Source organism: Stylophora pistillata, chromosome 9 (assembly GCF_964205215.1).
Source record: "Stylophora pistillata chromosome 9, jaStyPist1.2, whole genome shotgun sequence".
Lineage (NCBI taxonomy): Eukaryota > Metazoa > Cnidaria > Anthozoa > Scleractinia > Pocilloporidae > Stylophora > Stylophora pistillata.
Window position 1 is genome coordinate 8,958,926 of NC_142527.1, and position 15,675 is coordinate 8,974,600.

At 39.8% G+C, this 15,675-nt stretch overlaps 1 pseudogene; it reads left to right on the forward strand.

Moving 5' to 3' along the window:
• The first annotated feature begins 3,402 nt into the window (after positions 1 to 3,402).
• LOC148723104 (uncharacterized) lies at positions 3,403 to 4,371 on the forward strand (annotated as a pseudogene).
• Positions 4,372 to 15,675: the final 11,304 nt, after the last annotated feature.

Genomic DNA, 15,675 nt, shown 5'->3' on the forward strand with positions numbered 1-15,675 from the left:
AGATGAGGCACCACCAAATGTCGAACCCTTCAGATTTACCATAAGTAACATAAATGAGGTCTCAAAAGCTATCAAAGATCTTAACGGAACAATAGGTGCAGGACCTGACGGAATCCCAATGAAAGCCTTAAAAGTGGCTGCACTTAATATCGCTCGAAGTCTCACTCATGTTCTTAATAAATCGCCCTTCACAGGAAAATTTTCGTCTGCGTGGAAAACAGCAAAGGTAACGCCACTTTTTAAAGGAGGAACAACAACAAACTGATAGTTACCGACCCATTTCAGCGCTGCCCTGTATTTCAAATATTTTGGAATCTTTCGCGAACTCAGACTTGCAGAGCTGCTTTCAACTCTGGTCCTATAGAACACCACCAGTTCGCTTACTTTAACTTCTCTTCAACAACTGTCGCCCTACTTAAGGTAGTATACTCGTGGAAAAGAGCAATTGATAATGGTCTCAAGTCTGTTAGTGTTTTTCTCGACCTGAGAAAGACATTTGAAGTCATCAAACATGAGGTCTTGCTAACCAAGCTCGAATCCTACGGCGTCACAGAGTCCGAACTTCGTTGGTTTAACAGTTACCTTTCTGAGAGATTACAGTATGTCCTCTACAAGGAGGTTAATTCAGATCCCATGCGTTTTTCTTTTGACGTCCCGCAGGGATCAGTTTTTGGACCACGTTATTTGATATTCACATAAACAACATATCGAAGGCATGTCACACGTCCACTCTCGTTATACGCAGACGATACTGAGATATATTTCAGCTCGAAGAATATTGATTTAGCTCGAAGAATATTGATTTAGCTGTGTACAATGTCAACAAGGATCTCAAGAGCGTCAGACACAGGTTTTGTCGGAATGGCCTCATTTGTAATACAAAAAAGTCGGAAGCCATGATTATTGCGTCCCACAAAGCATACACTTTTCTACGGAGACTCAATATTAAAACAGCAGAGACATTTTAAGTAACTTGGCGTGATGGTAGACAAATCATTATCATGGAACAATCACATGTCACATTTTGCCTCGAGAGTTTATCACTAGTATACAAAATTGTAAATGATTATCATTGTCCCAGGCAACTTTAAGGGTATTTTGCACTGAGATCAAAACTTCGTTGTATAGCCCTCAGAGATAGTAAGGAACTCCATCTTCCAAGACACAAAACAGCCATGGGCTAGTCAACATTCGAGTATGCCGCTGTAAAGGAATGGAATGGCCTCCCCAATGAACTGCGTGCTTGTGACACGCTGACAATTTTTAAAATTAAAACGTTTTTAAACCTTCATTAGAATCAGATATGGCACAACACAAATTTACTGTATAAGTTTTTTTTTTATCAATGTAAGTATTGCAGTAAATGGTTTGAACCCGGGGGTAACATGTGGAAGTGTAGTGGGATCGAGCGTGAAGCGTGGTGTGCCCCAAGGCAGCGTCCTGGGACCCATGTTTTTCAACATGTTCCTCAATGACCTCATCTTTCACATAAAGTCTGTAAAACTAAACACATATGCTGATGACTGCCAACTGCACACATCTGACGTAGACCCAGTAGCCTTGGAACAGCGGATCAATCATGATGTACAAATAGCTAACAAATGGTTCGAAGACAATGGGATGAAAGCCAACCCCCGCTAAACACCAAGGGATGGTTCTTGGCAAAACCGATTACCCTTTCTCCTTCTCAACCACAAGATGCCTAACACTTTTTGGAATAATTCTTGATAATGAACTTAACTTCAAGGAACACATATCCTCTGTATGTAAAAAAATAAATAATCAGTTCAGTGTCCTCAAAAGATTTGGCAAACTTATTTCTACCGAAATTATGCTTCGCCTTTATAAAACGTTTATGTTACCCCATTTTCACTACTGTTCAATGATATGGCACTTTTGTAACTCAGAGGACTCTGTTAAACTGGACACCTTAAATAGACGTATTTTAAGATTTGTTTTAAAGGACTGGGACTCGAACTACGATGATCTTTTAGACAAGGCAGGTGTGTGTGGTTTAGCCAACAGGAGGATACAAAATATGATGATTTGTATATTCAACTGTCTCCATCTTGGTAAATATCCGTGCTATCTGAAACAACTAATCAAGCTAAGATCCACTGCTTACTCCCTAATGGGCACGAATATTTTATCACTTCCTAAGCCGTTTACAACCACATACGGTCTAAATTCTTTTAGCTATTCATCTGTTAAGTATTGGAACTCCCTCCCTGACCACTTTAGAAAAGCTGTAGACTATAGCGAAATTAAGAGCAAACTGTCAGCGCACAATTTCTGTTAATATTACATTTATATCACATATTATTATATTAACGATTATTATATTATTATATTATGAATTATTTTTATCTTTTAACCTGTTCTTGCTGTAATCTTAAAGTAGTAATTAGGATCGGAGATACTAGCGTATAAGCTAATCTAAAATCCGAGGATAAATAAAGTTTATGTATGTATGTATGTATATGTATGTATGTATGTATATGTATGTATGTATGTATCGTCCGGGTGAGTGTAGTCCTGACAAGGACTGTTGTCGATGGTAGTGACTGACGTCTCGACAACCTGTGCGGAAGTCATCATCAGAGTCAAGTGAATAGTTGTTGTTAGTAAAATGTTGTTAGGCCAGTTCATTTGAAATGATTGGTCAGCTTTGCCGTGATGTTATTGGCTCAAGTGGCGTAAGGCGGTCGTGATTGGCCTGTTTCAGTGATTCGTCGGTAAAGTTAGGTCGTTCTGTTCGGTTCATTTGTAATGTTAATGTCAAGAATGAGTCGTTTGTATGGAGCCGGTAGTAGTAGCCGACCGAGGCTATTGTATCTAGTGTTGAGGCGGCTCTGTCTCGGCACCGAGAGCTATCAGAGCCGACCAAGGATAACATCAGAGGCAGAATTGCCTCCACTTTACAATCAGTGTCACTACAGGACAGCAACTTGACAAAAGACGAACAACATGCACTGAGACGACTGAGAAACGACGAAAACATTCTACCGGCTGACAAAGGACGAGTTACTGTTGTCATGGACAAACTGACTATCACGACAAAATGGACGCACTGGTTAACGAGCAAACAAACCTGCGAAGAACTCAAACGTGACCCGACTTCTGTACTTCAACGCAAGCTCAACAGTAAACTACTGACACTCAAGAAAACGAACGCCATTGACACCTAACGGTACCATCGACAAAGATGCTCAGTACCACAGCCACCGAAACTCTACAGTTTTCCGAAACTACACAAACCTGGTTTCCCGATTCGACCTATTGTTTCTTTCTGTGGTTCTCCTGCATACCAACTATCGACGACAATACTACAACCGCTGACCGAAAAATACAGATGTAAACTACAATCCACTGAGGACTTCATTAACGCTACCAGGACTGTACAGATACCTGACGACTACAAACTAGTGTCATTTGATGTGAAATCAATGTTTACAAGTATTCCACTTCAATTGGCATTATAATGTACTGAGACTGCAATCCGACAATCTACCGACCCACTACCGCTACCGACAGACGACATCGACATTATGGACTTACTGAACCTTTGCCTAACATCAACTTACTTTCAGTACAACAGTAAACACTACAAACAGATACAAGGCAAAGCCATGGGGTCTCAAGTTTCTGTTGTTGTAGCAGAAATTGTGATGCAGAACATCGAGTAACGCGCCCTTTCGACTTGCCCACAAACGGTACCGCTTTGGTTACGCTACGTTGACAAAAGATTCACCGCCGTACGACACGAAGAAATCGACGCATTCCACCACCACCTTAACGGACAAAACACTGACCTACAGTTTACCAGAGAAGTCGAAGAAAATGGCAAACTTCCTTTTCTAGACTGTCTGGTATAAGCCGTGACGACAACTCACTACGGACGACAGTTTACCGATTACGGGAAACCGACACACACCGACAGATTACTAGACGAGTCATCCTACAATCATACATCACACAAAGCCACAACTATCAGGACTCTAACACGACGCGTGCAACTAGTATGCAATACGACAGACAGCTTATCCGACGAGAAAAAGTACCTTTACCGTGTTTTTTTTTTTCAAAAAACAACTACAACGACGACTTCATCCGACGAAACACTCACCGACCCACTAATACTACCAAAACAAACGACACCGCAACTCCAACGACTACAACAACCATACCGTACATAAAAGGCATGCCTGAGAACATCTCGCGCACCTTATAACCCTTCAATATCCGCGTCGCCCACAAACCCATCACCACACTACGTCAGTTACTAACAAACATTAAAGACAACGACGTACCGAGGAACAGACAAGGAGCGATTTATAAGATCAAATGCTCCGACTGCCAAGCCTCCTACATCGGAGAGACTGGCAGAAACCTCGTAACGAGAATGACTGAACACAGAAGGGCGACGACGAAAGGTGATGTCAACAATCACATTGCTGAACATTGAAATCAATTGAGCTAACAGGGAGCAGTTAGCTCAATTGGTTAGAGCGCCGAATTGTGATATGCGGGAGGTCGAGGGTTCGAAGCCCGGTCGGACCAATACTCATGGTCTTAAAATAAGTGAGGAGAATTTGCTACCTTTCTATAATCAAGGTATGGATAGATATTCTAGTCTTCTCGGATAAGGACGAATAAACCGTAGGCCCCATCATCTGTAGGGTTAGGGGTAGGAGACGTTCATTTCCCACGCACGAGATTACTGTGTGGTGGATGTCCTCCCCTAGGTGGGATGGGTGGGTGTTGGCCCTGAAACGCCCCTATGGGGAGTGGTCAATTAACCTATGTATGTATATATGTATGTATATTATGTATGTATGTATGTTTGTATGTATGTATGTATGTATGTATGTATGTATGTATGTCACCACAATATTGACTGGGAGTCTGCGCAAATGCCTAACCTACAGCACTAACCACTTTCAACGTCCGACTCTGGAAAGCTGGTTTACTAACTTAGAACAGACTCCGTTAAACAGCTGTCAACTACTACGGGCTCCATACAAACGACTCATTCACGACATTAACATTAAAAACGAACTGAACAGAACGACCTGACTTTACTGACAGAACAAAACAGACCAGTCAAGACCGACTTACGCCACTTGAGTCTTACAGCCAATAACACCACGGTAAAACTGACCAGTCATTTCACACGAACTGGACTAAGAACATTCTATTGACAACAACTATTCACTTGACTCTGATGATGACTTCCGCACAGTTTGTCGAAACGTCAGTCACTACCACCAACAGTCCTTCTCAGGACTACACTCACCCGGACGATCGCACTACACTTTCAAATGTAAATATATTTTGGTAATTTTCAATTTACTCTTAACTTGTACCGATGGTGAGTTGTATTTTAAATTGTATTTTTATGCACTGATCACCTGTTTATACCAGTCTTTTTTATGCTGAATTCGCTAGTCGCTTTTTTCTGTTTAAATAAAGCATTTATTATTATTTAAAAATAGACACATATGCGTGAAATTATTTACTTATATCTTTGGACTGTGTATGAAAACATTTCAAGCAACTTTTTACATCCTTGTTTGGATATACATCGTGCCACTGCTATTCGTTCACAGCACGGTTTCCTTCATAAGTGGCACAAGGTACGGGTTCCAGTTAGAGAGTTCATTGCCTCGCTTCCTTTTATCCGCCGCTGCCCTTTACTCTCACTTTCTGAAAAACATGTTTAACTGACTAAGATACCAAGCGTGGAAAAGTAATACATTGTAACCAAGTTTTGTGCATTCAAAATCTTAAATTAAGATCCGCCCAGTGATTTGATTTTGGAGTGAGGAGTGATATCTTGCCCTTCCTGCATCGATTGGATGAAGAAGGAAAGCCAATTACCCATAACGATTTCACAAGACAATTCGTTCACTTGTGGTACAAAATAACGTCTTTTAACAGTTTTCTCCGTATCATATATAGAAGGCTCTATCACCCTCAAAATGAGGATAGTAAGGGCGTGGGAAGCGGGGGTGGGGGGGAAAGTACATGGGCTGGAGGTTTTCGATCTTGAGGGCCTCTTCAACTTTCTTTTCTAGCATTTAAATAGTTTAACAAAGGTGACTACCGCAACAGCAGCAGCCAAAACAGAATTTTGCCTGCGATGGCTTAGCTTTCTCTCATTAACATTTTATTTCATCCATTTTTATTATCAAATAGCACCAAACTCTCTTGTTAATGCAAACGACTTAATTAAACTTATGTGATCAAAACTAGAACTATAAGATTGCCTTAACATATTGTCTTCGTACTCTTTCATTTGAAATATCAGTTTGAAGAAAGTATTGCGAGCATGTCATTCTCTTCTCGATGAGATAAAGCTGCAATTTTCTTGGCTTTGTAGATGTGTTTCTTCTTTTAAATTTAATATTTTCTTCAAAATAAAACTTTTTTGTTATTTATTATGGGAAAAATTTATGTTCAAACTTACAACCTTAACTGTCTTCGCCAAAAGCTCAAAAGTTGCTTTCAAGTTCTCAACTAGTAAAATCTAGGAGAGGCTTCCTTTGTTCTTCCCTGGACCAATGATCGCTACCATGCCAATGACAACATCTACCAGCTTTCTCGAAAAGGAAAAACAAAGCCCGGACGAGTTGGGAGATAATGGCAGAAATGACCAAAATAGACAGTGTTACCGGCACAACCGCCAGCGCGCCAATCTCAAACCATTCCATAATATCCATGTAATATCTGTAAGGCCCGGTAATCGTAATACCAAATGACAACAGGGTTGCTTTGGTAAGGTTAATTATGGAAATTATTATCAAAGCAGTAAGGGATAATGTCTCCGTTGTATTAGCCATTCGATCTCGAAATGGATTCTTTGATACATGGTGGAGTGCTATCAGAGTGCAAACTGTAGCCAAGGCGACCATTCGCAGCATCGGGCTTGTTATAAACGAATGACAAACAAGGAGAATGAATCTTCGACCAATCAGAACGCTCTCCCAGTAGAGTGTCCCTTCATCGCCGTTCTTCGGTGGACGGAAAGGACCATGAAGAACTTCCAAGACATCTTTACTACCAACTTGAACTCCAAGAGATTCTTTCCCAGGTTGTTTCTTGGCTTTCCTTAGAAGCCAGTAGACGAGAAATGGTAATGGAAGCACGCATGCAGCAAGAAATTCAGTTGCTGTCATTGAAGAGCTGTAAAGCGCTGAGGATCCGAGGTAAAGAACGACAATAAAGGGAACAATAAACACTGCAATGTAGGCTAGAACGAGATACTGCCACCACTGCATACACGTAACGTTTGCATCGATATAAAGCCGCTTTTCAGATTCGATTGAGACACAGCTAATCAGTTTGAGGCAAGTCTCTGCTAGCCTTTCGTAACCTAACAGCAGTACCTCCATGATAACGGCCATGAAGTGGAAATAGGATGGTTTTTTGTTACGCCTTAACACGTTGATTACACAGTGGACGCAATAGATGAGTGCGATGTCAGCCATTGTCAGGAAAACGGTACTAGAATAAACCAATTCTTTTGTCACCGATGTCAGCCCAGCAAAAGGGCACCCCAACCCTTTATTGAGGGTGCGTAGCTTAAAGTTGAACGCGGCCGTAACTGCATACATACCAGGCACCTTTTGCAGAAGGGTTTCTTTGCAACCAACAATCAAAAGTTCAGCGGCCTGATAGAAATAAAATGTTATTTTTACATAGGCGTTATCTGTGTGGTGTTCAAGTTGATGTGACGCGCTGTCGTTCCTTTGGCATTCTTTCTTTCTAAACCAAATAATCCTATTGACAATAAAGCTCAGAGTTGGTTGTTTTCCTAATAGGTATAACGATAACACAATCGTAAATGAGAATGTCAGTACCCAGAACCAGTAGTTATCACACTCTTCATCCTTACGACATTCTGTTGAGAACAGAGTTGCACTGTATCCTGGAATGCATTCACCACATAGAATTCCTCTTCTGTTCTTAGAGCAACTGTTATAACCGTTTCTCCCTGGGCTCGGACTTCGACAATAATGCTCTGGACAGGTAACGAACGTCAGTAATGGTGGGGCAGACATACTATTTCTGTAACCCCAAAAGTTAGTCTTGGCCACTATACCACCTTCGACACACCTGGCACCGAACTGGCATTGAAGACATCTTACTGTGCTCTTTATAATCAGTCCTTGAGAAGTTGCACGTGAAAGGCTGTAAAATCCACTAGGGCAGCGCAAGCAAGAGTACTTCAGAACAGTAATGTTTAATCGACAAAAGCTATCATTGAATTCAGTAAGAACAAAATGCGTGGAATTGTCAAGCACAAGCTTGCTACCAAGAGGACACTGAATGATCGAGTTATTATCCATATGAACGGAGCCTCCATTAGAGATGTCAAATATGGGATAGATATCCCTGTTTGATGTAAAAGAGTTCAAAGTTGTATTTTTAAGACTAACAGGTCCTCCGCTGTCTGAATATACGAACGCCGACTTTTGGAACGTCGTACCGTTCAATGCCACGTTTTTAATTGTCGAATCAAATACACAGTCTATGAAATCTGCTTTCCCAGTTCCATAGGATAAATAAACATGTCCAGACTGCTCAACAGCAAAATTGTTCTTAAAGCGACATCTTTTAAACGTTGTGTGACCATTAGCTATGTAGACGCCACCTGCAATTAACCCACCATTACCCTCAAATAAGGTATCTTCGAATTCCACTCGAGTCTGGTATTTCCAGATAGGATGAGTATCTTTGAATTCGTTTTCCTCAACACATCCTGGACTCAGCCTTTTATCAGGAATTGAGGCGACTGAGATGGCGCCAGCTGATAATTCATAAACACGGTAAGCACCACTCACGTGTGTCCACACCCATCGATTTAAACAGCGGCAACTATTGAATTGAGACCTTCTGATGCGAATAGTTTTTTTACCTGGAAACAGAAAAGCTAAGAAGTTGCATGGCTTCAAAACAAATGTCACGTTGTCAACCTCGATGGTGGCGTTTGCAGAGGAGTTTCCTCTTAAAGGTTTTATAAAGAATTGAAGACCTTCTGAGGGAGGAAACTCCTCTCTGGTGACAAAAATCGTGTTCGTGATATTTAATTCCACCTGAGTTGGATTGGGTGAAGTTGCTAGAATATCTACAACATTGTCGCGAAAGGTACAGTTGTTGATTGACATAGAAAATGGATAAGAACCCCATGACACTTTTGAGTACGAGACCTTATCTGATTCATTGACTTTGATTGCTCTATTATAGAACTTTATAACAACGTTAAACAGCTCGATACGAAAGTTTGAGTTTATCCAAAGGGCTTTCCCGGACAGATTGTGGCTACCGGACATGACCGTGTGAGCAATGAGGAAACTTCCAGCTGATTGGCTTCTACTTGCATGTACTGTAACGTCACTTTCACTCGCATTGTTTCGGGCAAAGGTGCATCCGGAGATACATACATCAGCATTTCCACCTGTGTTTACTATCTTCATGGCACAAGACACAAATTGGCTGTTGTTTCTCCAAAAGGAGTCATTTATAACAACCGTGCCATCAAATAACTCGAGCCTAACACTGTCGCATCTATTGTAGAACCCATAGCAACCATGTACTCTGACCTCTTGTAAAATCGCTTTTAAGAAGTTAGTACCGAGTCTGGTTGTTTCCCTTCCCGTGGTTTCGTCTCCGACGAGTATTGCACATCCGTAACTTGCAGCGGTACATTTAGTAAAGTTAACCTTTGTGATGTTCAGGTTCAAAGTTCCGCTCTGACTATTAGCAAACAAAGCCCCGCCGCCTCTAGCTTTACATCCTTGAAAATTGCAGTTAAAAAGAGAGAGAGAACCATTTCTTGTCGATTTGAACAACATTGCTCCCCCATTTTGGTTCGTAAGTCGCAGCTCTTCAAACGAAGAATTCAGCACTTCCACTTTCGCTTCTTTAGACTCGATCCTAATACATCGTAGTAAGTGGTTTGAGGAACATCTGAGGTTGCTGAACTTTGCACGGGTTTTCTTTGCAAAAGAGTTGTACAGACTGTTGTGGTTTAGAGGGAATTCAGCAAAGGAATTGTTGGACAACATGACATTATCATAAATCTCTTCAGTCGTGGCTGTTGGGAGATCAAGATGTACGAAATGACCATAATTGTTGAATCCTTCAATATGGAAACAGGATACTTTGACGAGCAAACTCGACGGATGCGTGGCTTCAGATATGATTGTAATTAAGCCACTCGCAGATTGTTTTTTGTAGACTCCGTTCTCCGAGAAAACTGCCTCTTTCACCTCCATCACTAGCTGCTGATCAATTAAAGCGTCACTGTTTTTCCACGATATTTTCAAGCATAAGGTGTTGTTCTTGAAGAAAACCGACCCAGCAATGTTGATATACATTCTTGTGTTATCTCTTACGTTAACGCTCAGAGCTAAAAACGAGTCTTTGAAAGAACAGTTAGAGATCTTTAAGGCGTCACAATCCCAAAATGTCAGTGGTGTTTCAACGAAAACGATGTCTGATAGAGCAATCCTTAAAGGCTTAGTCACATCATTCTTAACAAAGCGAAAGCCATCGGTACACGATACGTGCGGCGTGGAATTGAAACCTACTATTTGCAAACTTTTCTCAAAAACGATTCCTTTTTGATGCTCATGTATTGCTGAAGACTCACAGTCGAAAGGCCGTTCTTTAGTAGCAATTCCGTTTAGGTAGATATGTCCATTCCATTCCGTCTGGAAAACTGCCATAGCAATTGATCTGCATGGATTTCGGGCTGTACCGCAGCTCTCGGAATCGCAACCGTTCAATGAAACATAGACATCAGTATGTCCGCTGTATTGCGAAGCTAAATGTGGAATAGTGGAAAACAAGAAATAAATTTACTGGTCATGATTATGGGTCCCGAGAAATTCTTCACTTCTTTTGTTTTTTCATTTGTTTGTTTTTAATGCTTTAAATTTCTTTTGTATCATTTCAGTTTTGTCGCTTATGTCTGATTAACTCGGCTCTCATAGGCACTGACAGCGAAACGAAATGCCCTAATTATTTCTTGTCAGGCACTGGTTAGCTTTTCGCGCTCGCAGGCTTTGTTGTTTGTGCTGAAAAGGTATTTGATGAGAGCCTTCCAACAGGCCATTTAGCTACTTTGGTAGTTGTAGACTCATCGCATCAAGAAAAATCCACTTTGTTTAGTAACGGATATAATTTGCCGACATGATATTTGTTCATCAATGTTAGTAACCTTCCATAAAGCTTTATTTATGCTATCCACAGCAGAAGCCATGATTTCTGGTGTATAATGTCCTTGTTACTAATTTCATCTTCCAAAAATGTCATCATCAGCTCCTAAGCCACTCTCCATTCAAGTTTGAACCGAATTGGATCATAAAACAAAAGGAAAAAATTCGGGTGGGAAGATCTCAGAAAAATTTGCTTTCGATGATTTGTCTCAAATCGAACCCGCGATAATGTGCCAATCAAACCCAAACAAGGTTGTAAAGCAAAAAAAAACAAAACAAAACAATTGTTTCGAAACTAAAGCTTTGCTAAGGAAGGGCCTAAGTCCTTTTCCGTTTCGCACTGTTGGTTAGCCTTAGTCAAGGAAATAGAGAAATCTATTTGGATTTTTCCCTAGATATGTTCTTTGACAAGGCAACAATCATCTCCAACCATGCACCTATGTTTGATAGACTCGATAACGAAGTAAAGTCCACATCGATTTAAGCTTTGCTTAAGCTCTATCTATCGAATAAATTAGTGTTATTTCGGTTTCCCTGTGCAGATTATCATAATATTTGCAAATTTCGATAGAACAAAATAAAGAGCAAAATGTATTGAAGTCATAGGTGTTTTCTAGTTAGCCGTTTATAAATATCGTCTAACTATTTTTTTTTTCTCAAAGCAGTGAATTTCTTAATTGGATCTCATCTGGGAACAATAATAAGAGAAGGATATGAAATTGTAGTGTAAGTCGGTGTATCTTAGATAATTTGATTCAAACATTGTGAAAGAGGGCGATTTTAAAAGATTTTTACGTTTATCGCTGAGTACCAGGTGAATCTGACAAACTCCTACTTCCTGTTGACTATGTCTTGTCCATGATAAGAGAAGCCCTTAAGCGTGTCGAATTAACTTATGCCATATCATTACGTGAAGCGTAAATTGAGCCAATCGCAAATATTAAATGAAATTGAATAACCCCAATAACAATCAGTTTTATGTGATAACTTAAACTCATATAGTTTGTCGCAAAACGATTCAAGCTCAGTTTTGCTTCCCGCTCAGTACTTTGACAGAACCTGAATAGAGCCCTATTCTTACTCGTTGTCGATTACCGTTAGCGTATTTGTTTACTCTCGTATCAATTACCTGATCCGTTGACTGAAAACAACAAGTGGACTAAAGCTGCTGTTAAAACCCTCCAAAATGCCATGAAAATAGCTCCGAAATAAGAACGTAAGGAAGAGAGGTCAACTGATATCTTCTGTTCACTCAATTTAAGTTCATACTCTTCGTGATCTGGTTTTTTAGTAGCTTGGAGCGCTTTTAATATAACTTTATGATATGAAATCCGAAATTATCTCCTGGGAAACTGAAAGTAATTGTTCCATGCGTGATACGACGTTTTATAATTTGCTTTTTTTTTTAAAAATGTTTTAACCTATTTGAGGGAAAGCCTCAAATACAATACATAACGAAAGTCTGTTTATATAGCTATTGCGCCAAATCCTTTTTATCATCGATATGACTATACGTGGGGCAAATTCAAATTAAAAAAATAAAAGCACAAAAAAACCTATTATGTACATCCGTCATCTTCCAGTCTAATGCTGGCCTCGTCAAATTCCGATATATAAATCTATCTCTAAATCTATTGACTGGATATAAACTATATTCAATATGCACACCCAGCAAAAAAAAAAAAAAAAAAAAAAAAAAAAACTTATAGAAAAATCAACCAGAGTGAAACCTGAAGGGTGACACTTACTCCAAGTGTTCGCTCGATTACTGAAGGGGCGCTTGCCGAAGGACTTCCACGCATGAGGAAACACTGTACATGGGTTTGAGGTGGGGTTCTAAGGGGGAGGTTGTTTTTAGGAGCTCTAGCCGGAGCATAAATTGTTGCGAACGGGCGATTTTCCATCATGACATTTGCCATGTCTCACCTTGCTTTTTGTCACCTCAAGACGTCTCTTGTAAGATTTGTTGAAAATCATGGCGATATTGTCGAGGCAACGAATTAAAATATCACTGACAGTTAATTATCATTTGAACATTATAAACAAGAGCAGGAGGTTAAACACTTTTATTAAATGAATGTTCCAACAGTCATTAGCTGTTGGAAGTAATACGTAAAAATAATTTGACATTAAATCATCAAATTCACCGTGAGCTACAGTGTGTCTCTTCAGAAGTTCTAAAATCTAGCCGTACTCTAACCCTTGCTTTAAAGTGAATTTGACAATGAACGTCTAGAGTAAGCCTCGATGCTATAAGTTGATTATAACTTTCTTCCAAATGCATGATGGTAGCCGATGCTTTGATTGGCATTATCCGTGAATGTACAAACTGAAAAACTCGATGTAAAGATCAATTAATAGGGCATCGAACCTATGAGTAACATTGTAATAAAAATCATCGCAACGACAACTGAATCGTGGAGGAAAATGGCCCGCGTGTAATCGATTGGACACGGAATCGTATAATCCTTTTAATTGGTTTTTATTCGATCTACAAAAATAATACATAATTTCTGAGCGATCTGACAGCAAGCAATTCCTGACAATTTCATGCTGGAAAACGAAATGATGATACTAAAATGCCAACTGATTATAAACACACTACTCACTTCTGTGGCGCAATCCAATCAAAACTCCAGTACCAAGAAACAGGTTAACAAAATTCTCTCAGAACACTTCAGGTAGAGAGGTGGAAAAAGGACTGAAGGTCCTTTCTTTTTGCCGTAACACGCGCTCTCAAGCGCGTGTTACGGCAAAAATGTCACATTAACTCAGAGGTCAATTTTAATCGATTACGCAATGGGTTGTAAAATCACGTGGTCAATTACTGATTAAATGTCAACAAACGGATTACTAAATTAAAATATTATTGACTTTTGATCAACGAAACAACAACAAAGATATCAACCTCGTTCCCAGGGTATCTCATCTTCCCGCCCCTTGGAGCGAGCGAGGAGAGACCCTGGTTTAGGCTGGTCACGTGTTTATAGAGCAAAAAGTATTCCCTAGGGACGAGTGGTTTGTTTGCTCGGTTTTTGCCTCATATCCTTTCATCTTCAAATCGACGCTATCGTTGTTCAGGTCGCTATATCTCGGAGTTGGTATCGTAACCTTAATTTAAAACCCAAACAAGTCCAGTGTTTAGAAGCGATATATTCGGGCAGAGATGTTGTGGCCGTTTCACCGACGGGATACGGTAAATCTTATATTTTTCATCTTCTTTCTTTACTCTTCTTCGAAAAGTTAAACAGTCAACGACCTGTACCTTCCTTGTCATCTTGTCCAGTTGTTATTGTTGTTTCGCCTTTGAATGCCTTTATTAAAAATCAAATAAGAACGAGCACCGGCAGCCGTAGGTTTATTTTTGACTAGATTGAACACTAGCAAGTCAAATTATGTAAACAAAGGAAAGCGAACAAGTACACGCAATCGCGTGCGCACATTTTTCCTCTTCTCAAGGAAATAGGTACTAGAAAAAGAGAGATCGGTTAGAAGAGCACAAAAAAGAAGTGTGTACGAATTTTTCCCGGTCATGGACAATATCTTCGCAAGCAAATCCGACAGCGGTTGAGTCAATCGAAGGTAGCTCATTAAGAATGGCTGCCTGTAAGGATCGAGAATCGTCCGTCAGCGACCATTTTGGCGAATTGCTCATATTTTGCTCAACGATACCCTTTGGTAAACTGTTTTCAAAAATCAAGTTTAAAAGTTCCGACGAGTGTTAATTTTTCAGAAATTTGCGAAAATTTGAAAACGCGGTTTAAGTGCGGTTTTTCCGCCTGGCAAATTGTCCAAAATTCACTGCAAAACCCAAGCTCCGTTGAAGGCTTAAAATGAATTCAGTTAACACCAAACTTCACACGTTTTAAGAAAAAGTCTTCCCATTCATTTGTGTTATGTTAATTTTTCCGTACACAGCTATATTGTGATTTTTTTTTTTGTCCCTTAAGCAACACCCACAAAAAGTGCTGTACATGGGGCGAAAAATAGGTAAAATTTAACGCGATAAAAGTATACCTGGTACATAGTTTTTTAAATTTTTAACTAGATATTCGTAATAAAATGTCATTATTCAATACCTGAGTAGAATTTGAGGCTTTGAATCGGAACGCTTCCTTTTGAAAATACCACAAATGTTTGTGTCCTGAGCGAGCAAAGACATATGTTGTGTAAACAAACGCTAATCTAATTATTCCCTGCCAGGTAGAAAAAGGTTTTGAAATCAACTTTAAGTTTGGAAATTTTTAGCTATTATGCCACAAGATATTAGGTGAAAGGGAAATCATGCATTTAGAGTTGCGTGAGAGCAGAAAGAAAATAAAATCAGTGTCGAAAATGTACATACGGTTGTTACATCGATCACCAATATGCAAATTACGACCTCAGCTGTAGGAAAACTATGATATCTCTTGCTCATTTTGTTGAACGACTCTTTTAACCATTTTGGTGA